Here is a 21,470-nt window from a genome sequence, read left to right as displayed (position 1 = left end):
TTCCTTTGTCTTCATGCCTCCCTCATGTAGACTTCTTCCAAGGGGTCTCCACTAGCTGCCCCAGTTCTACATTCTACTAGTCAGAAGACTCCATTTTTAAAAAGAGTTCCAAGCAATACTTTGAGTCTTGAATCCATCCATGAACCAATCACTGTGGCCAAGGACAGTGGTTCTCCTATTGCTCTATCCTAGGTCATCCGTTCATGCGGATCAAGGGTAGCCCCACCTAATCACATAGACTGAGCTGTGGTTCCTCAATGGAAAACTGAGATGCAGTCACCATCAGCAAGCGGTAAATGGAAGCTTAGAAATCAGAAACAGCAGCTCTCTTCCATAAATGGGTCCCTGTGTGTCCTTACCTCCCTGTGTCTTTCAAACAAATTCTCAGTAGCTGATGACAACTCAGCACTTTTTTTTTCTATTTTCTTTCTTTTTTTTTGCTCCTCATAGCCTAACATTTCCTGGAAAAAAATAAGTATTTGAAAATTGATCTTATATGAAGTAGATTTTCACACATATGGCATGCAATTTTAAATAGAAGGTGATGTTATCTATAAGAGTACTGGGCTAAAATGGCCAAGAGTAAAGACCAAACACTGCCATGCTGCATACCCATGAAGACAGTTTAGACACAACCAGTTTTCAGAGCCCAAAGTAATTTAGGACTCCTCCCTCATCTTAAAGTTACCTGGATATCTTTTGTTATAAAACGATCATTCCATCTTTTCTAACTCTAATTAAACTGAATAATGAATTTTAAAATGCCTAACACATCAATTAGACCAGAATAAGCCCTTTTAAAAATTCAAATTGGCCTGAAATTCTACAAACATTAACAATCAATGGGCAATGTACCAAGACTGATAATAGAAAATCATATAATACGAAGACTTGGTCCTCAGGGAACACAGCATTTATTAAAGGAGAAAAACAAATACAAACACAAAGTATGTACAGTGTTTTAACTACAACAAAGATTGACACCAGGTATAGATGTATCACAGAGGAAGAAGCAATTAAATAAGGGAATGGGTGGTTTGAGCAAGGGTTCCTGGAGGAGGAGATAACTAGATTTTGTCACAAATGACTAGGAATTTGGTAAGTGTCTATGAGGAAAGGGCATTTCGGGAGTGACGGGAGGACACAAATCAAAGAAAAGTCGTGGAACAGTGTACTAGTGTGTTTTACAAACTACTATTGCAGGAAGGGAAAATGAGTTTAGGGAGTGGCAAGAGATGACTCTGGTAAAACAGGCAGTGATTTGAGTGTTTCTTTATCAATTTAAACAAGTCTATCATAAGAATATTTCAAATGGAAATAATCTAAGCATTTGACAATAGGATATTGATTAAATAAACAGCAGAATACTAAATGTGACCAAAAATGATGCTGCAGAAGGCTGTTTAGTATCAGAAGAGAGGAGAGGGAAGGAGAAGGAAAGAGGACAGGATGGAAGGAAGGAAAGAGAAGAAAGAAAAAGAGAGAGAAAGAAAGAGAAGAGGAGAGAAGAGAAAAGAAAAGAAAAAGAAGAAAATGAAAGAAAGAGGAAGGGCAGGCAAGAGAGAGATTGAGAGAGAGAAGGAGAGAAGGGAGGGAGAGAGGGAAGAAAATGTGTAGGACGCTGACATGTGGTTGCCCCAGTCTTCCGGAAATCCAAAGGCAGTCAGGTGACATCAAATGTACCTAAATGTGAGTTTCTACACTGATTCTCTGTGAAAGACACTGCTAAGGGATGAACCTACAGCCTACCTTCCTTCTCTCTTACTAACAGAACCTCAGTTTTGATTGGGGCACTAGGACATTTAGCCTAGAAAAACTGAAGCCAGCCTGTTCCTCTTGGCTAGGCAGGCGCTCACTTGCACAGCCTCCTTGGGTGATTTGGTGACTGAATCCTGACCAATGACTTGGGAATAAGAGAGTGGGTTCTGGCAAATATTTTTTTCTTCCATAAAAAAAAGAGATTCCCTTTTCCACTGGAATTCTTTTCTTCTGTTATAGAGGAGGGAAAAAAATCTCATTCCTCTCTCCTCCTAGGTTCTCTAACTGGGGCTCTGCTGACAGTCAAAATACAGATTAACAAGAGAAAAAGAAAGTTTATTGACACGTACAGCAGGCATAGATGCCGAAGAAACTCAGTGATGAGTAACTCAAAGGGGCGGTTAGAACTTGAGCTTACACAGCATCTTCACAAAGAAAAATAAACTTGTATAGAAATGATAAGACAAAGGAAAAAGGAGTTTAGGCTTTTAGGGGCAGCGAACTGTGGGAAGGCAAATATATAGGGGAAACCTAATGGAAGATAAGAATTATTTTAATAAGGTTTGTTTGCAGACCTATCTTGGTGCTGACTTTCCGTCTTCTTCATGACCACAAAACTTCCCCAGGAGAGGGGATTTAGGGTAATCCTCATTTCTCAGAAGTTTCTGCTTTTAGTCAGATAAGGGAAACTCCAAGAAAGCTGCTTCTTGCATTTGTTGATTCTCAGTTGCCTCCAGTTCAAAATAATCCTTATGCCAAAGTGGCGTATTTTATGGTGGCATAATTGGATCCCCTACACTGTCTTAAATGTGGTTTTGTAAGGATATGATTTTTAAAGCAATGGAAGCCATCTTGTAACCATGCAGTGATAAAATCTATTGAGAGTCCAGCACTGAGCAGAATGCGTGGATATACAAGAAGTAGAAGTTATAGTCCCTGAGCCCAAAAGCCTGTAATACAAAGTGTCAAGACATGGGCACATGACTTAACTGGAGAACAATTACAAAACAGCTTACAGCATTACTCAGTGCCAACTGGTGCAGCACTGGTGGCAGTCCTCCAGAACCTCCTGTTGGGGACTCAATCCCACCAATGCTTCTTGCCAATCCAGCTAAACTGATGACGTTTATAGGAAAGATCTGACATTTAAAGAAGATTCTAGTGTCAAAATCTTATATTTTTAAAATACAGTGCTGCCCCCGTTTAAACACCAGGAAGAGCTTTCACTCAGAAGAGAACAGATTACCAGAAAAGCATCAGGCTGGACACTAGACTTCAGTCTTGAGGCACTTATATGTTACTTCATTCGTCACAAATGTTACTTAAACACCTGGGGTTTTGATTCCTGACTTCTAAATTGGGGATAATGATTCATTCAACTTACTGAGCCCTTCATAAATGGTGCACACTATTTTAGACGATAGGGATTCAACAGCGAACAAGAGACAAAGTCCTTGCCCTCATAGACAGTAGACAGAAAACCACTATATACTCTATCAGGATGCAGTAGGAAGTCTGATGGAAAAACATAAAGCAGGGGAAGAAGGATAGAAAAATGGCAGGTAAGAGGGGACGGAGCTGCTATTCTCTCTAGAGTGGTTAAGAACACCTCTTTGGTAAGAAGCTGGCATTTCCTTCTCCATGCTGCGTGAGGTGTGCCTGTGTTTGTTTGTGAGCACATTGGCCGGCTTCTCTGGGGGAGAGGGGAAGAAGTCAAATGACTGAAAAAGCCCTTGATAAATTACTGGGCACTATGTGAACACAAGGCATTATTATTATCATTGTTATTATTGCGGATTGAGTATCATCCCCATAGCCTGACATTTAAGATCATTCACAACACAACCTTCCAACCTACATTTCCAGTTTTATCTCCACTTCTGTGCATAAACCTAACTTCCAAATAAAACTTTCACTTTGTCTAATTCACTTGGCAATTAATCATGTACCATCTCACGTTGCTTCTCCTATTGTTTCTTTTGCTGAAATCCTTTCTTATTTTCATTCCCCATAAATTCTGTGTCCCCAGTGAAATGTTAAACTTGTGTATGTCAGGGTCTTTCTATAAGTTCCTTGAGGTGTTCAATAATATATATTGGCTTTGCTTGACGTACTAGTTTAATGCGTACCGTCACTCTGATAGTTTTGGAATTTGCTGTTTTTTGTACGAGTTTTGAATTGCCTTATTAATCATGTACCTTTGAGAAGCAGAATCTTTAAAAATTTCTCTATTGCTAAAGTGAGACTTTACCTGTGGTTAGGATTTCCCCTAAGGATTATCTCACTGCCATTCAGACCAATAAGCATCTCCTAATCCTACATGTCTTTTTCATGACCACAATACTGGGCATTGTCATGGTTTTGTCATGACCTTGGGGTATTTCTTGCCTATACCTACTTGATATTGTCTCTTGAATGACTTTCAAGTGAATTTTTCCATTGAAAGAACTTCCCAGCAGTGTGAGAAGTCAAGCAGAAGAGTAGGATGAGTCAAACATAGCAGAAACTATAGGATAAGTACTAAGTGAAGTTTTGGTGGACATAATGACCCTCGTGAAATATCTATATCCTAATCTCTGGGACCTAGGAATATTTTACCTTGTAATGCAGAAGAGTCTTTGCAGATGTGAACAAACTAAGCATTTTGAGATGGGGAGATTGTTCTGGATTATCTGGGTTGACCCAATGTAATCACAAGAGTCTTTATAAGAGGGATGTAGGAGGTCAGAGTCAGAGCAGAGGACAGAAATAGAGTTCTGAGGGATGTAGTCACAAGCTAAGAAATGCAGACTGCCTCTAGGAGCTGGAAGAGAAAAGGAAGGAAGAGATTCTCCCCTCAGAGCCTCTAGAAGGAATGCATAGCCCTGATGACCCTTTGATTTTAGCCCTATAAGGCGTATTTTCAGACTTTGGACCTTGAAAACTATAGAATAATAAATTTGTGTGGTATTAGGCTACTAAATTTATGGTAATTTGTTATAGCAGCAGTAGGAAACTAATACAGTGGTCTAATAAAAACAGCCCTGAGCTAGAGATCTGACACACACTCAGCCCCCATTACATGCTTATTGACTGAGTGATCTCAAGAACATCACTCTATCTTGGTTTCTTTCCCTGTAAAGTTAAATTACACTTGCCTTCCCGTGTTGTTATGAAGGCAGACAAAATTACTCATGTGAGTGCTTTGTAAACTGTTTTGTGTTATACAAATGTTAGGTGTAAAACTTTGACTTAGGGTTTTCTTAATAAGGATGAGGACTGGAGTGAGGATATCCATCCTTAAATATTACAGCATAACCACCCCAGTAGCAAACATGTTATTTCAGAGATGGCCTCCTGTGGGAATGGCCATCTGGCACACTTGTTACAAACTTCCTTCCATCAACCAGATTGATATGGCTGATGAATGGCAGCATTCTTTGCCCAGGAGCGAAGACAGCCTTAGAACCCTTCTTAACTCGCCTTCAGGAAGTTGCTGTCTATCACCTAGAGCTGGCAGGAAAGAAGAAACTTACTTCAAGTCCCCGACTTTGACCAGCAGCATGGGCACCACCTGGGAACTTGTTAGAAATGCAGATCCTCAGGCCCACCCCAGGCCTACTGGGTCAGAATCTACATTTTAACAAGATCCCTGGGTGAGTCCCGTGTGCTAGGTGAGAGGATATATTCTGCAGTATTTTGAAACCTACTTGTGCAGGTTACTACTGCACTCAAGCAAGGTGTTTAAATCATCGAAGTCTCAGTTTTCTCAATCAATAAAGTGGAGAATAATACCCACCTCACTGGGTTGTTATGAGAATTGCAGAGGCTGCATATAAGGCATTTTGCACAGTGCTTGCTAACAAATACTCAGTTACTAAGAGTTCTTTTCATTGTATCATTTGCACCATCTACAGCTGCTAACCATACTACGCATCCATTCAGTATTGCCGGAGCCGCTCTGCGTGGACGATTTCCAAAGCTATCCACGCCCATGGAGGGGAGGGGGCAGGAACACTGTCAGCAATGCCATCTCCAAATACGTAGGTACAGTACATTTTGCAACATGTAGGAAACGTGGGGTGATCTCCTTGCTTTCAGATCTGGACTGCACGCGGCTTTATTAGAAACCGTCTGCTGAAGTCTAGACACAGCCATGGAGTCTGGTGACCTGTGGGAGGGAGCAAAGGCCAGAATTCCTGCTGAGTCGCTGTCGGTGCCAGCCCTACCTTAAGACCCTTCTTAACTTTCCATCTGCGGCCGGTCTCCTTGCTGCAGAACCGCGAACCGCCAGCCCCTGCCCAGCTGCCCCACCGGCTCGCGGCAGCGGCGCAGCAACCCCTTCCCGCGGGACGCGGAGGCTGGGCGGGGGCGCGATGGGGGCGGAGCTCGGCGTCCCGCCGCCTCTGCTGCTGCCGCTGCTGCCGCCGCCGCCGCCGCCGCCGCCTGCGATTCTGCCGCCCCCTTCCTCGGATGCTCCGGCGGGGCAGCGTTGCCCGCGAGGACAGATGGGCGCATTCCCGGCCTGACGAGTGAGCAGTCGGGCACGTGAACTCCCACCTCCAATTTGGCTCCGAGCCCGGTGGCGGCGGCGGCAGCCCCGCGGTGGGGGCGGCCCCCGCTGTCTCCGCCCGGCTCCTGCGCGCCGCCTCTGCTCTTTGCATAGTAATTTCAGTTCCTGCTGGCACCCGGCTCGCTCCCGGAACAGGTCTGAAAAGGACCGCCGCTACGAGCCCGCCTGAGCCATCGGTGTGGCGCCGAGAGCCGCTGCTCGGGATATGCGACGGGAAGCCCCCGCCACAGCGCAGGCAGTGGCCGCGCCGCGCCGGGGAGAACCGGGCAACAGCAGGTAGGCGACCGGCGGCCGCGGCAGGAGACGCCCCCGGCGCCACCGCTGCGCGGCGTCCCACCTCTGGGGGAGCCGGGCTTTGCGGTGTGCTCGGTACTGATGGGGGATGGATTCGGTCCCATATTTTGCCGGGTGACCCTTTTTGCCTGTTGCTCTTGTCCCCAACCCAGCCTGCGCTCCAGGAGGGACTGTCTTTCTCACAGGTGATGAATTTCTCGACAAGGTCATTGCTCCCTTAGGCTCTGGCTTGGCAGGTAAACGGGAGAAGACGCCTGCTGTTCTTGGGCGGGGGGATTTATAATCAATGGGGTCTGCACACTATGAATACCCAAATAGGGTGTGTGTGTGTGTGTGTGTGTGTGTGTGTGTGTGTGTGTGTGTTGGCAATACTACACCGGCATTTTTCTCATTTTCCTACACTCATTCCCTTTAAGGTCAGAACACCATCGGAATATATAATATACATGCGTTTGTGTGCATGTGTGTATACACATGTTTACATATATAGTTTTTTTTTTTCAGGAGATGGGCGGAGAGAGAAGGGCAGGCAGAGGTTGATAAAGGGAATACCTGTTCAGTATCTAGAGGTGAACTTTGGAACCACATTATATCAGGTAGAGACTAGAGGCTATAAACGGTTCTTTGGAGATGGATTTTAGAAAAGAAATCACTGAAGAACACTGTCAACCAATACACATCACAGGTCTTCATGCTATCCAGGCAGACCTACAAGATACAGGCAAAATTTCAGACGCAACAATGGACAGTGAAAAAAGGTGAAGAAAGAGAGGTACTTCCAACACCAGAAAGTGAATTTTGCCTGGTGGGAAGGCAGCAAAGCCCTGTCAGGTTTAAAGGGCTTTTTGGAGGGGGTATTGGGAGAAATCTCCGCTTAGGATGTAGGTAGTTCAAGGTTAAGATGATGTGAATGTCCAGAGAGCAGCATAGGCAGTGGGGAAAAGGCCACGGTTTGGAGGGGGAGGGGAGAAGCGGAGCTCTGAAGGTCCCCAAGCAGCAACCACCTTTTATTAGGTGTCCTCTTCCTGTTAAAGCAGTACCTTGGATATGCTCCATCTAAAGATTTTTCACAGCACGTTTGTTAAAGATCCATTGGTCCATGTTTTCATTTTGTTTTTGCAAAAAATCTGGGTCATGGTGGGACTGGAAGAAACTGAAGTGTTTACAACACCAGCAAGATTTGGAGAGAGAGTTGATTAAGGCTTCAGTTTCATGAAATATTTACACGTCTCTTGCGTGGGCTTTTGTTTGCTCTTGTTGGTGCTGCTGCATATTTTACTTCGATAATGCTTTGAGTGTACTTCTCCCGAATGTGCTTATTTTCCAGTTATAAACTATTCTTTCTTTTCCGTTGTGTTCGCCATTGGCCTGCCCTCTGTAACAACTGTGGGAATAAAGATCCATGAGTCACAGCAGAAAGAAGGAAATCTTCTCTGTTGCTATCTGCAAATGGCAGGAGTTTGTATGAGAGAATAGTCTTTTGAAATAGAATCATGGAGAAAATCATTCAAGATTTTTTTGTGCATTAATGGGGGGGCGGAATAGGTTGTTGATTCATAAACAGGAAAAAAATGATAATGGCCATTGCAAGTCTAGATGTTCTATCAGTGGAATTTATTTTGGAAACAGTGCAGAGGAACTCATGGAGATCCTTGTAGAGTGTGCTTTGGTGTGGTGAGGCTTCACCTAATCACTAACTGTTGTCTCTGAAATGATGAGGTCAAAATGGCAAGTGCATAGCTTCATATGGGAAACAGAGGACTGAGGCATGATGTGAACCAGAACTGTCTCATCTGGCGGTCAGGTTGGGTTCCAACAAGCAGTTTTAAAACCTAGGTGTTTTTTTAATTGCATCAGTACGCTTGCCTAATACACTTAATTATTTGTCCCTGCAACATATCCTTGCTTGTGCCTCAAGTAAATGGAAAAGAATGTATTAGATGCAGCTATCCTTTGCTGTGAATTTCCAGTCACAAAATCTGCAGCCTTCGGGGAAGCACTAAAATATTGGTCACAGAATCACAATATCATGAAAGCTTGGCTACAGAGAGTCAGGACACACAATTCTAGTCCCAGATCACACACACTTTTTCAGGGGCAGCTGTTTCTGCCCTTCATGCACTCACTTATTGATTCCTTTATGCCATCAACATATTTTTATCCTGAACTCTACATGGTCCTAGACTGTGGAATAGGAGAGTCATAGCCTGAAAAACTTGGGAGGGAGGGAGGAAGAGCAGGTTAAGTGCTCTGACGGGGAGTGCACAGGGTTCCGGGGAAGCCAGGTTGTAGGGGAGGAGAGGAGAGGACAGGGAGGTCCCTGGGAACTGGTGAGGAACGAGTCTGATCAAGAGGAGAGAGAAGGGCATTCCTGGTATAGGGACCAAAATATACAGAGGCTCAGGAAGAACAAGTAGCTCCAGGTGGTTGAAAACCTGTGAGGAGATAAAGATGGAAAGGTAGGGGCCAAAAAGGAAGTCGATCCATCCTCAAACTGAAGTCCAGAAGAGCTGCTAGCACATCTGGTCCATAAACCATTTGATCCAGATACGTTAGGTAAATACATTCATGTTGAGGCTCCATGTTGTTTACATTACCCAAGTTTGTATTTTTCAGATATTTCCAAAACCATGTTTACCTTAAATTACAAACGCCCGATGAAAAGGGAGGTGTGTCCTTGAGAAAGTCATAATTCTCTGGCCCTCAATTTCTTCATCCACAAAATCTCTACCACCTACTCTGCGTATTGTGAAAATAAAAGAGAACGAGGGAATGGAGATTTGAGTCTTTTGACTTGTTGCAAATCTTATTTTTATGACAGCAGTACTCAGGGTAAAAGCATGGAAATTCTGTCTATTCGAAACACTGAATTATCCCAGATGATTCCAAAAAGCGAAGAAAGTAACTCAGAAAAAGTCAGAGCCCAAAGATCACAGATAATTATAAAATTATTTTTTTTAAGTGAGAGAAATGCATACAGCAATCCCAAAGTAATCAACACGTGACCATCCAGAACTGGTCACCACCCGTTGTGAGGTCCGTTTCCTGGGCCTGATAGCACTTTTATATTTTAAAAATAAAATAGAACAAAATAGAATAGAAGGGTAAATAAGTACTGTTCTTGGAACTTTTAAATATATATTTATATGTGTAGGCACACTGGACTATTATGATAAGTATATCTTATTATGCATCATGTTTCAGAAAGTCTGAAGGCTACTGCTTTAAGTGATATAAAGAAGAGATGCCCCAGTTTGCAGCCCCCGACAGTCAACTAGAGATCTAGTACACAGCATTTGCACAATATTCTGAATAGCACAAGTTCCTTGAGAAAGGCAGGACATGATCACTTACCAGTAAGTTTATGATGGTAAAGTCAGAGGAGAGGGAGATTCTTGGGGACTGAATTAGTCTAGAAAAAGGTCAAAGTGGAGGTGGGACTTGAGCTTGTTTATAAAAGATGGATGGATCTGGGGGGCAGTGAGGAAGGGGTGGTGATATAGACGGAGGAAGTAAAGAAGGAGGTGAAGTAAGGAAGTTCTTTAAGAATCATTTAAAAAAGAAAAAAAAATGAACATTAAGTTGGAAGAGAATTACAGCAGAATTTCTGTTTAGACTAAAATGTTACTCAAGATTGTTATTTATTTCATATCTAAGATTTCCTTCCCTAATCCTGTAACTTTAAGAAAATCTAGGCAGAATGGTCATAACGTCAGTCAGTCACTAATCTGTTATTTCCTGCTGTCTTTTTATCTCTGTTATGATGATTTCCTGGCTAAGCCTTGTTTCAAATGAATTTAGTGGTTAAACTGTTGAAATTAGGTGATATACCACATTGTAGCATGATTGTTTCATTTGGAACACAAGTATAGTCATTGGCACAGAGGGGCGAGGGTAACCAAGTGATTGTCATCAATGGAGCAAAGTCTTTTATTCTCTTCAACAAGTCTCCTTTCTTGAGCGCCGGGTAGGTGCAAAGCCCTGGGCTAGGCAATGGCGGCTCTGTGGAGATGAATCGGACCACTTGGCACTCATAACCCCAAAAGGAAGGGCAGAGCCTGCCAGATTTTGTTTCAGTTGCTTTATGACTTGCACATCGTTTTAGGTAAATATTTAAATATGTGGGTATGCATTTTGAGAAATTAACATCTGAGTATTTTTCTGTAGCTAGATAGTTATTTTGAAGAGATAGAATCAGAGAAGAAAGTCTTTACTTGTGTGTCTGAAAACTTGGTGACCTTCTTTTAGCTCTTGCTGTCTTTCCTAAGCAATAACACAATGTTATGATATTGATACCCCCTTGAATAAAGCTAGGTCTTTAACCAGAAGAACCAATGCCAGTTAAAATAGAGACTCATGTGCTTCAGTTAGTTGATTTAGAGTGCAATCAAATATGGAAATTAACTTTTTTGTAAAGAGGTCCTGGACTCCTCTTTCATCTTCTTTGTCCACATCAGAATGTGTAAATTGGTGATAATCTAACTGTTTTGCATGAGTCAAGTCTGGAATAATAAAACCATTTAGAGGCTGCATTTGAATTGAAAAGACGTTTGTTGAATTTCTTGGGGGAAAACGTATATACTCTTACGATTCAGATTACTTACTGTCTTGAATGCCAGTGAGAAAAATGGTCACAGCTTTTTCTCTGGGCGTATTGGAGTTGGCAATACAGTAACAGCTTTCTAATTTTTCATGTTTGTAATTAGAGTGTGGGCTTTGAAGCTAGCAGCATAATTGAGGACCCGAATTATTATTTCCAGTCAATAATAACTGACCTTCCGCTGGGGGGTTAAATGCTGTGACCTATTGAATCTGAATCTGAATTTGTAGGTGGGGCTGAGAAACCTCCATTCTCTAATGGTCCCAAAAGGATTTCAAGAGCCAGGTTTGGACACCACTGTTTAGTCCTGCCTTTATTTACAGGGAAGTAGGAAGATTACAGATGAGCCCCAGACAAGTTAATAAATTGTCCTAAATTGCTGTCAGAACTGGGGCGAAAATCTAGATCTCTTCTTCCTAATTCTCCACTAAGGGGAGAAGGAGCCAGACCTGAAGTGAGGGTCTGAAGAGCTCCTAAGTGGTCAGTTGGGGCAGGGAAATCAAATTCCTCCTGCAGTTCTTCTTCCAGAATTGGGAGTCCATGCAGTAAGCCTTTCTAAATGACAATGCAGTGATCTCCATCCCAAGGGTCTGATGTGGCAGAAAAATTGTGGGGATCAGCTGTGTGATCTGAGGCCAGGCACTTTCTTGGCCTTACACACTGGATTCAATTTTAAAATATTAATTCTTGGGTCCTAAACCCAGTGGATACCCAAGCCAATCCTAAGAAGATTGCTTTAGTCAGTAGTCACAGCCAGTGACACTTACAGAACCAAGCAAACTCTGAAAAGAACTCGAGGCTAGAGAGTAAAAATCCAGTCACAGGCTCCTCGAGGGACCTCGGTGCTGTTGCTAATTCAGTAACGGACAGCTGGACAGAGAGCTCCTGAGCTCCTGAAAAAATCCCATTTGCGTCTATGAATTTTCTGGAGGGAAAGGCATGGCAGAGAATCCCTTTTTTAAGCCCAAATTGCAACTGGTCCAACAAAGTGGGAGATCTGGTTTAGGCAGAATAGTCAGGGTGCTTTATGTGGATAGATTCTTGATTGCTTTTTCAGAATATTGATTTCTAAGTAGCCTCAAATTAAAATAACCATACTGTGTTTATAGGAGACTCTCCTCTCTCTTCATAATGTAAAACTTTGGGTAAATGAAATGCTTGAGGGAGTTAAGTGTTTGTGTTCAGTATATTTTCTGCATAATCAGAGCATCTTTTTGTTTCTTGTTGATAGTTTTTCTAAAATCTAATAGCCTTTGCCTATGTGTCTGCCTTAATAAGGACAAGATGGCAAGTATCATCAGGATACAGAATTTTGCATTGCCTCCGGGTTTTTATTATGAATTACAGCTGTGGGACAGGGCTGCTGAATATAATATAAAAATTTTAAGTGGTTTTTTTTCACCCTGATGTGAATGTGCTGTCTCACCCTTAAAAATTGGTTGTTGTTCCAAAAAATGCAAAAGCTATTTAATTCATTGTGGGTTCCACTTTGTTGGACTTTGGTCTTTGCCTTTGCCATTACATCATTTTGGAATGCTTATTTCTTCATCTGAAATTAGTTTCCCAATCTTCTCAAAACATGGCTTAAAGTTCAATTATTTCAGCAAATTCTCCATGCTTTTTAAAGCCTGTTTCTAATTACTGTTTTATCCATGGCATGAATTTTTAATTTATCCCTCGTTATGTTGTTCTCTAAGCATACCTTTTTCTTTGAATCCTATAAATTATTTCTCCTTGAAATATGCAGGCAAAATTGAAGTGACTAGAATTTTAATGCTAATGAGAATTTTAATCAGAGCTAAGGTTAATAAAAGGATGTACATTTCCCACTGCATCCTTGAATGAGTAAAAATTGCTTATGACAAATGGGTGTGGAGGATTGGTCTTGTTTTCACGTTGAACAAGTTCTGAAAGCAGTCAGCAAAAACCTGTCACTGTCAGGGTCAGAGGTGAAGCTCTGAGTGAGTGAGTGAAAAATGCCTGTGAATTCTCCTTTTGCATGGGGGATGATTTCTTGTCTACATATGTAGATTCCCAGAGCAGAAGAATCCTTTGCCATGAGCATCAGTGGGCCCCGGTGCATGTCACTTAAACTGCCCAGACAGGTTTCAGGATGTATGTACCAGGTCAGAAATTGAAAACTGGCAGTCTGTGCGCCCAGCAGGAAAATCATGTTTTATTTGGCCTGCAGGTATTTATTTTTAATTAAGCCAATATTTAAAAATCAGAAGATGGATTATAAAAAAATGAAACACCAACCCACGTTCTCTAAGCCAGAGCTGAATAACAGTATATTCTTCCTCTTTATTACACTTCAGTCCCCACTACTCCCTATTGTCTCTCTGACATGAGACTTCATGTAAGTCCCTTGTACTCCAGCAGCCTCACTTAATTGTGTTCGCCTCCTAAAAGCCATAAATACTGAGTTCACGAAGCCTGGACTGGGTGTTTTCTCAGTACCACTGAGCTCTGCAGTGTTCTGAGTGTCCTCATGAAGTTGGTGTGACTCTGCAAATTAGAGAGATCATCATTCTGAATGTCGGTAACCCCCGTAAACTACAGTGACAGTCGAAAAAGTTTTCACCATCAAAATATGTAGACTCTGTGAAAGGGTAATGAATACAAACTTAGTTGACCTGGTCTGTTAATAAGAGGATAGTGAGAAGTTTTGTTTGCTTGCTTGCTTTATCCTGTACCACACGTTGCAAAAAAAATAAAACAAACAAAAAGTTTTAACAACTTTATTTATTCTTTAACTTGACCAATAACTACATTTCTACGTTGGGTTGCTTTACATATTTTTACATGCACCATATCTTTATTTGATGTACAGCTCTTTACATAAGCACCAAACTTGCAGAGCCTCCTGAAAGCCCAAAGCATATCTCGATCTTTCAACCGATGGTGCATTCTATTTGGGAGGCCTGGCAGTGGAGGATAAACCATCAGGAGTGGTACCAACTCATGTCCCAGTCTGTGGCTGTGTCTGCAGAGCTGAGAAAGGCGCATCTCGTGATGGAGCTGGCTGTGCCTCCAGCCCGTCGCTGCACACAGCCAGCTCGCCGCGCAGCCTGGCCGCTGGCTTGTGCGCAACTGCAACTGCTCTGTTCATATGGCTAACAATGAGGTGACTGTCAGAGCGGATTTATTCCTGTTGTAAATAAAGACAAATGCCCTTTGGAGATGATGAAATCTCCAAAATCTCTTTAGAGGCAAGTCTCTAAAGTAGAGAAAGCTCTTACCAGCTCTCTGGAATCTCTCAAACTTCCCCAACTCCCGCTGCCGCTCTCGTTCCTCGTGCACACCTCACTGCCTGCCACCCCCACATCGTGCCTCCCACCTCACTTCTAAAAACATCCTCGCACCTAATTATTAATCCTAAAGTGTCAGTGCTTTAGCAGATTCACTCCAAGAAGACAGCGCTGAGAATAGTATAGGAAGCCAACAGAGGACACGGTGCTGCAGCGACGCCGGGCTTTCTTGCGACAGAGTGTATTTCCTTATAGAATAATGTCCAAGTGTTTAAGGAGTAGGTGTCATGTCACCTGAAATGGACTAATACTATATAAAAGACCAGAAGTGTTAAGATTCTTTAGGGATATAGTTAACTTTTTCTTCGTCATTTTAAGTAACTTAAATTTAGTTACACTGAAACTTGTATGCTCTTTTATGAAACTATTCTCCTTTTCCCCTGGTGGTTGTTGTGATGTTTAAAATGATAATGATGGGTTTTTAAAGATCATCCCCCTGGGGTTTGTGGCTTTCGAGTGGTGCGTCCAAGATAAAAGTTAACAATCTGAGCTGCACTGGGTGGAGAACTTCTGCTCTGTGAATCACAGAAAAACATCCTCCAACTGGAAGCAGGATTTTATTTAGGAGATGAAGTATAGAATGTGAGAGAGGGTTGGCAGAAGGCCCTGATTTAAGGAAGATGGATGCTTGGATCATTTAATAAATTGGTGTTGAGTAGTTAATATATATGTTGGACCCTGTGCTATGTGCTATGGATTCAATGTTGAATAAAACATAGTCTGAACTCTCAAATAATTCCCAGATGACTGGACTAGATAAATTTATTCATAAATGAGGCTCAGCAAAGTTACAGCAGGCTCTCTTCCTGAGCAGGGTCTCGGGGAATTCCCCCAGCAGCTAACAACCAGGCTCCTTTCTCATCCCAGCCAAGCACCCCCATGCCTCCCTCGTCCTTCCTTAGGCCCTAGAGATTCAGCTCAATTTCCATCCCTCTTCACAGCTTCACCACCTGCTTGCCACACCTGGATTGCTTCTTTCCCAGCCAGGCCACCCTGAGAACTAGATGGGGCTTTCCCACTCTACCCCTCCTTCATGCCATCAAAAATAAAAACATAGACACATGTATTTTCACCTTTATTCAGCTAAAAACAACTAGGAAACAGAGGGTAGCAAGAGTAACCAAGAAGGGGCAGATATAAGATTCAGAAATCGAAGTTTCTGCTGCTGGCCAGTCTGAATACTAGACGAAATTTCCTCCACGTGAGTATAGCAGAAACTCAGTGTAACTTCCTCCCCCCTCTTTTTTTCTATTCAAGAAAATATCTACAAATGCAAGTGAGATGACTGAGAGTGACATTATCATAGAAATGACTTTATTAGCAAGACTAGCATAGCTGACATTAGAGAAAACTACTCTAAATTATTCTTTTAATAAATCATTTGCTGTCATTGGAACTTTATCATTGCTCATAAACAGTTTGTGATGCACTAGTGTATTTTAAGCCTGTTTAAAGGTCATGGTTTTAGACTATTGCTTAGACTCTCAGGGATCACGTGTACCCTGCGGGAATGATCTTGAATCAGATCATTATTGGGGGATGCACCCATTTCAGGGTGTTGAAAATACCCCGCTGTTTTCATAGCTGCTCGGTGAAATGCCCCATGTCTGTGTGCTGTCTTTTTCCCCCTAAGGTGGCACTCATCTCTTTTTCCTGGTTTCCCTCTCCAGGGTTAGGACCCTGAAAGTTCGGGTGATGATTCTTGTCTCTGCAAAGCCTAGTGAATGATTCCATCTCTGTGTACCCCCACCGGGAGGAGAACTTCCTAGCCTTGCTGTCCAGAGGGTAGTGGCCCCGGGGAAATAGGAGAAGGGGCAGGGGAGTGGTACCTGGACTACAGAACTAATGATGATGAGTGGAAAGATCAGCCAGACACATGAGGGAGGAGAAAGTAAAGCAAGGTAAATGGGAGCAAGAGACCAAAGGACCCACTCAGGCCACTTCGCCATCTTGGTTCCAGGGCATGAGAGAACCTAAAATGTTGCTCTTTTTCCATCTGCTTTCCCCTGTGAGGACGAGACGCGGGTTAACTACAGATCTGTATCATTAATGACCTCCAACTCTTTTGGAAACTTCATTCTCTAGACTTCTCTGCCAAACTCATTTCTCCTTTAAACAAATCTATGAGGTTTGTACTATTATTTTCCCCCATTTTAAGGAGGAAGAAACAGATAACTTGCCCAAAGTCCCTCTGGTAGTAATTGACTGAGCTGTGTCAGAGTCCAGAGTTGTCTGTCTAACGTTAAAAGCTTCACGCCTCACCATTGTGCTGCATACACTGCAGTGTGTGCACATTAGTAACATTAATCCCATGAACACTGGGTCAAAAGATGAAGAATAGGCAGGATTTACAGACTGTGTTCTCCTAACTCAGATTTCATTCTGTGTTGTTTAAAAAGCAAGTGTGAAAAGCTTCTAAATCAGTGATAAGTCATCCTTTAAGCAAATAGGGTGAGTTCAAGGGCAAACATTTCGGGTTAAAACGTTATAAATCCTTGTATAGGTGGTAAAATTTCAAAACAAAACTTTTTCTCAAAATATCCAGGTGACACGTATGTTCTACAAACAACATGTCTTTGTTTCTGGAAAGAAAAACCGAACACATTTCACAGTCACGTGTACGCACACGTGCACACACACCACATGTAACGAGAAAAACCAGGCCTGCGTCTGCGGTTAGCCTTACCTATGGACTTTGGACCTAGGAGCTATTTATAGAACTAGTGTTTCCGTGATTGATGTTTTAATCATAGACATTCATTTACTTATGAAAGTGAGCAATTCCTTATTATAGCTTGCAGCTAAGTGTTCTGCTTGCAACTTGAAGGCCGAACAAAAGGTAATCAATGTACAGGAGGCCCATTTGAGAAAAGTTCCTTCTTAAAACTCTATTTCTGAAAACGAATATATGTATGTGTATGACTGAACTATTATCCTGTACACCAGAAATTGACACAACATTGTAAACTGACTACTTCAATTTAAAACAAAAAAACCCTATTGCTAATAAACTAATGGTGCTTGACAGAAGGATGAATATACATGTATTTGTCCATTTTGAACATGAAAATCCACTGATTGTTTTAAAGTCATGACTTCTGCCTTAATTTTTTAAAGTTCCTTAATAAGCAATTGACTTTTTTCCAGTTAAAAATAAAATAAAAGCAGTCCCCTACAGGCAATAGTCTTATTACTGGCCTCTTGTCATCAATCTGGAATGTCTTCAGCACTTTGTATTGATTCAGAATCCAAACTCTGTGTTCCAGGGGGTGGCACAGTAGAAGACACAGCTTTTCAAAGTGCAGGAGAGTTCGGTCAGTGACCTGTAAGATGATCTGAGGTAGTATACAGCTTTACTCTTTATTTAATAGTTATGAATTTATTTTAATATAAAAATACTTAAATTTTAAAGTATATATTTTAAAATATGCTACATGAAAAATATGTCACTGGCGCATCAAGCCTGTGATTTTTACAGATATCATTTCTTAGGGCTAGGCTAATATTTTTAACTAGTGCATCCAGTATAGTCAGTTGAATGAGAAACATTAAGTGAAAAGTAGTTTAGAAAAGTAGATAAGGCAAAAATCAGGGAAGAGGTTCACAGGTGTCATAGTCTGTGAAAGTGTACAGGAAATCATGTCATTGCCCAAGGCACCTGAGGTTCTCTCTAGAAATGAGAAGGCCAGTCCAGAAAACCCTAAGATCAATTCTAGCTCTGATGTCCAATTTTATTTTTAACAGCCTTGCCATTTGTTTTTTCTTGAGCCTGTTTTCTGAATTTTAGATCTCTTCAGGCTTTTCTGGAACTTAGAGATCCCCTTCTTAACCCCGCCTCCCCGCCATCGCCTCCAAACACTCATTATTTCCGCATGTGTTCGTGAAACAAACATTCTATGGAGAACTTACACACTAGGTAATGTGGGCACGCAAGAAAGCAACAGAATTCTATACCTCTGACTTCCGTTTTCAATGAGTCCGTGTCTTTGATTCCCATTGAAGTTAAAGCCCTTGAAAGCCCTGGACTTCTGCCATGATCTTTTTTTTTTTTTTTTGTGCTTCCTGAATGGCTGAGAGATCCTCAATGGAAAGTCCCTTCATTGATAAAAACACATTATCAAGGCTCATATTACAAATTTAAAACATGTGTTGTGCAAATCCTGAATGGGATTATACAAATAATGGATAAAAAGGAATGGACAAAAAGGCTTTCTACATTTCATAGCTAGAACGGTCTAAAGCTTAGGCCATTTTGAACACAAAGGGAGAAAAAATAGTACTTTCACGATTTTTGAGTCGAGGGCAATGCAGTTGGTCAGTTAGAAATTTTTCAGGTCTGAATGAGATGAGGAATTTTAACACATCAGAATTTTTTTGGTTTTTATTTTTAACAGTTACGTTGAGGGAGGAATTAAGTTTCAATGGTGTTTATTGGTTTTCTATATAATTTACCCCCCCCCCACACACATGGTTAAGGTGTAACCATTATTATGATAATTTTTCTTGGGGAATTTGTCCTTGAGAAATGTCCGGAAAATGTTGTAAAGCACCTGAGTGTGGTGAGGAGAAACTGTCACAAGCATCCGTGTAATGTCAGTGGAGCTCTTTTATGCTTGCCAGCAATTCATAAGATTTTCTTATACTAGTAAAAAGGATATAGCTGTGGTTTCCTGTGGGAGTTTCTATGTAATAGTGAGAGAAGCAGCAGAGGATGCAGTTGGTTGTGGCTGTTTGTTCATGCACTCTGCTCTTTTCTTTTCTGTAAAAAACAGGAAGCTGAAGTTTGTCCTTTATTCAGTTTGATTGGTGTTTGGTAAGGACATCTCTGTGTGCAATCACTGTGGGAGGATATAAAGATGAAAAATGCATCCTTGCCTTTAAAGACTGTAAAGTCTTAGTGAGAAGAAACAGTAAGAAAGTTGAAGCACTCATGGTAGTATTTTCTACTTTCAGTGCATATGCATTGTGATAAAAATGGATTAATTGAAATTGTTTCCCAAATTTTAATGTTTATGTTTTACCATGATAGATAGAACTTTCCAAGTGTCACATTGAAACATATTTTGAAGAAACAGCTAGTTAGCACAGATGGCTTTTCACTTTAGTAATTGCACCAAAGTTCAAATTAATTTTGTTAGCTTTTCTGTATTCTCTGGTGATGGACTAAATTCCTAATTCCCCAGCCCAGGAATTTTGAGAGGAATTGGGCAAAACAGCATATTCCAAGTCCCTTTCTCAAAGACAAGGTAAAATAAAATGATGTATGTAGGCTTAATAAATCAATACTTTTGCATTTGACACTATCATAAATTTCAAAAAAAAAGAAAGCCATGCACAAAAAGAACACTTGCAACTAAGTATATATTCTGAATAGAAATGATTTAATGGAAACTACATCAGTTAGGAAAACAGAACCACTATGGTGATATGGAATAATGGATTTATTATAAATTTTAGACCTTACATAATTGTGGGAGCTTATAAAAAAGTTCATGAGAAGTGGTTGCTTTTGCATCTGGTATTGAATTTGAAGTCATCATAGGTTAGCAGAGCTGGCAGTGGAAAGAAAAGCTGGATGTGAAGTGGAGCCAAGCCAGGACAGACTGGAACCTGCGAGACCGCTGGATTCCTGTCTCCTCCAACCTCAGCGACCTGGGAGAACCGTGGAGGGAGCTGGCTCTCTGCACCGTAAAGCTGTTCGTGCACCTGGCCTAGAAGGTGAAGATGGGAGGGAATCTGGTGGGAGGCAAAGGACCACAGCCTTTCTGCTGCCTGACATCACCAGGGTGAGCAGGGAGACCAGCACCCAAAGCCCTTCCGGTCATCGTAACACTGCTGCTTCATTTCCGTCTTCCAGTCCTCACCTGGATTTCCCTTGTAGCCAACTGTAATGAGGAACCATTTGGAGAAGGGAATTCTGGGAATGGATATCCGCCTGTGCTAAATTGACAGTACAAAGCCATTGCAGGAACTGCCCAACAGAAAGAGAAATGTCTAGGATCAGATAGTCCCTTGTTTTTGAGTTCTGCAAGAATCCTTTCTGCTGAAGGGCTCAGAATCCAGTCTGATCATGGATTATGTTTAAGATGTTTCCTGCTATAGATTTATACAAATTTTCTTCTATATTCAACTATAAGTCGTTGGTTGATTTCTACTCAAAAACTAAAGCTTCTAAAGGAGTATCTATTGAAAAGTTCCAAGATTCATGTCATTCAAGCCACTGAGCTCGTCTCTTCAGTATATATATATATCATCTTGCAATATAAAAGTTAATGAGATTAACTCGGCACATGGCTGGGTGATGTAACAATGAACATATTTTCTGCCACAATAGATTCCAAACTCCATTTTTAGATTTCCGTAGGTGCTCCAGAAGATTCGTATAATGTAATGGTACAGAAAAGCAAAAAATTCATTTAGACAGGAGCTGCCTTCCTGATGTTTCTTTTACTTACTTATTTTTTGTTTTGTTTTGAGATACTTTTGCTTGTAAGGATGTATGCATATGAAGTGGTGAACTTATTCATGGTGGAAGCAGTCAACCAGCTGCTGTAGCCAGAATTCCTGCAGAGACTGGGAGATTTGCCCACAGAGCTTCCGAGTCTCACTCCATTTTTGAGATTCTTTGAGTCTTTATCAGTGACTCGCAACCTCTTTTTTTGCCCCAACTCACTTGGTAAATAATGTTTACAGGTGGGTCCCCCTTTTCATTCCAACTTTTTCTCTTTTACCCAAAAAAAGCACATTAAAATGCAAGGAAGTGATCGACTTTATAAAATACAGTATAAGTAAATAATCCATTATCTCTTAAGTACTGAGAAGAAAAATCTTGTCTTCATATGGGCACAAGAAATCTGTGACTCAATCTATCTCAGCTATATTTCGACTATATTTTACCATCCCGACCATATTCTCTAATTTACTGCTTAATAAAGCAAGAAAACAGAAATCTATA

The 21,470-nt window shown here is 41.5% G+C and overlaps 1 protein-coding gene across 1 annotated transcript in view; it reads left to right on the top strand.

The window, feature by feature from the left end:
- Positions 1 to 6,174: 6,174 nt before the first annotated feature.
- The window catches only part of GPRIN3 (GPRIN family member 3), a 70,638-nt gene continuing 55,342 nt past the window's right edge, over positions 6,175 to 21,470 (top strand). The window contains exon 1 of the mRNA XM_045524981.2: positions 6,175 to 6,586. The gene's annotated coding sequence lies outside the window, so the exon portion shown is untranslated. The remainder of the gene's footprint in view (positions 6,587 to 21,470) is intronic.

Source organism: Camelus bactrianus, chromosome 2, assembly GCF_048773025.1.
Source record: "Camelus bactrianus isolate YW-2024 breed Bactrian camel chromosome 2, ASM4877302v1, whole genome shotgun sequence".
Lineage (NCBI taxonomy): Eukaryota > Metazoa > Chordata > Mammalia > Artiodactyla > Camelidae > Camelus > Camelus bactrianus.
This window is presented reverse-complemented; position numbering and strand designations above follow the sequence as displayed.